The sequence below is a fragment of the Myotis davidii genome, unplaced genomic scaffold (genome assembly GCF_000327345.1).
Source record: "Myotis davidii unplaced genomic scaffold, ASM32734v1 scaffold3153, whole genome shotgun sequence".
NCBI classification, from domain to species: Eukaryota; Metazoa; Chordata; class Mammalia; order Chiroptera; family Vespertilionidae; genus Myotis; species Myotis davidii.
Window position 1 is genome coordinate 358,482 of NW_006284835.1, and position 2,466 is coordinate 360,947.

Here is a 2,466-nt window from a genome sequence, read left to right on the forward strand (position 1 = left end):
CTTTATCGATATTTTTAGAGAGAGGAAGGGAGAGGGATAGAGAGTCAGAAACATTGATGAGAAAGAAACATCAATCAGCTGCCTCCTGCACACTTCCCACTGGGGATGTGCCCCAACCAAGGTACATGCCCTTGACCAGAACCGAACCCGGGACCCTTCAGTCCGCAGGCCGACGCTCTATCCACTGAGACAAACCAGCCAGGGCTAAAGTAATAATCTTTTAAAGATACAGTATTCTTACTATGATTACTATAATCCCTTGCTCATCTCCATCTCCTATCCCAGATGAAACTCTTTTTAACGTTTACCCTTTCCCCCCCCTGGTATTTAGCTTCATATGTCTAAGTAATCTGTTTATACTGGTGTGTCTTATTTATCAATTTCAAATTTATTTATTAATGTCCCGTAATGGTAAATTAAGATTTATATTTCTTCTACTACCAATCCCACTTTCCTTATATCTGTCACTCTCCCAAGATAGTTATAATGCAAGTAGAGGCCCAGTGAACAAAATTCGTGCATGGGTAGGGTCCCTAGCATGTTAAGCGCCATGTCAGTTACCAGTGACTGACACTATACTTTCCGTCCAAAAGACAAAACAGGCTGGGCACTTAATGTGCTAGCAGCTGCCAGCTGCTGGCCAGGGCCTCCTTTCCCCTAGCCACCTGCCACCACTACCGGCAGGGCGGGGCCGACTGTGGAGAGGGGCTGCAGGCAGTTGGCCAGCCAGCCTGGCCTCGTCCCCTGGTTGAACTCCTGGTCCAGGGGACAATTTACATATTAGGCTTTTATTATATAGGATTTTTGGTTAAATTGGTATTCAGAGTTACGTTTGCATGTCTGTGTGAATGTTCACACTTCAGAGTCATGTTCTTTCCTGTAAAACACTATTTTTCCTAGAATTAATCATTGCCACATTTTGTCATTTCTTAACAATAACAGCCTCATTTTATAATTTCTCATGAAAAATGTTATACATGTTCCATCATATCTGTCAAATACCAGTATTTTCCAGTGCTCAAACATATCAGATAATTTATCAATTCTATTTTTTTTCCCAGAGGCTACCCTCAACTTCTGCTCAAATCTTGATTGATTGATTGTGTGTTTGTTGCACAGCTATCATTTAGGGTGTCCTTTCGCTATTACTCTGGGACTTTCCTTTGCCTCCTACCTGTGTCAAATCGCTTCCTTTCTGTGGTCCCTGAAGTTTGTGATCAGAGGTACTCTCTCATCTGTTTCAGTATATTCTTCAGTAGTTTCCTACAAAAGCTATACATTTGAAGTATCATTTGTCTTCAAATGTTTTTCTTTACCCTCATACTTAACCATTAATTTGTCTAAGAGAAATCATTGTCTGGGATGGGAGGTGGAGGAGGAAATTTGGGGACAGGGGATAAATGGTGGTGAAAGGAGACTTGACTTGGGGTGGTGAACACCCAATAGAGTGTACAGATGATGTGTTGACAAACTTGTACACCAAAAACTGTATAATTTCATTAACTAGTGTCACCCCAATAAATTCAATACAAGGGGGAAAAAAGCAAAGAAAATCATTGTCTCAAAAATGTTTGAAGAATGGCTTCATTTTCTCCTAGGTTGCTAAATTGCTTCTAACCAGTCAGATGCCATGCAGTTCCTATCCCCTTGCCTGTGAACTGATTTGAAATACACTTTCAATATTCTTTCATCCCTCATGTTCTGTAATATGATGACTATATGCCTTTCATTTATTCTGCTGACACTTAATGGGGTCCTTTCAATCTGAAGACTCATGGCTTCAGTTCCAGGAAGTTTTATTGTGCTCTTTTTCTGAAACTCCTCTTTCCTCAAATGTTCTCCTACATTAATCCCTAGAATGCATATTACATTTTGTCCTTTTATCTTATTTTCTGATAATTTTTCATCTCTTATTATCTAACATGTTGCTTTTAAAAATATATATTTTTATTAATTTCAGAGAGCAAAGGGGAGGGAGAGAGATCAATGATGAGAGAGAATTATTGATTGATGGACTGCCTCCTGCATGCCCCCCACGGGGGATCGAGCCCACAACCAAGGCATGTGCCCTGACCAGGAATCAAACTGTGACCTCTTGGTTCAGAGGTCAACGCTCAAGCACTGAGCCAAGCTGGCAGAGCCATATTGTTGATTTTTTTAAATTGATTTTTACAGAGAGGAAGGGAGAGGAATAGAGAGTTAGAAACATCAATGAGAGAGAAACATTGATCAGCTGCCTCCTGCACACTCCCTACTGGGCATGTGCCTGCAACCAAGGTACATGCCCTTGACCGGAACCGAACCTGGGACCCTTGAATCTGCAGGCTGACGCTCTATCCACTGAGCTTTATCCACTGACGGCCCTATCCAAACCGGTTAGGGCCATATTGTTGATTTTTAAGAGCTCTTCTTTGTCATTTTTCATTTCATTCTGTTTTTGTTTTTATTTTTTAGGTGAGGAAAGAG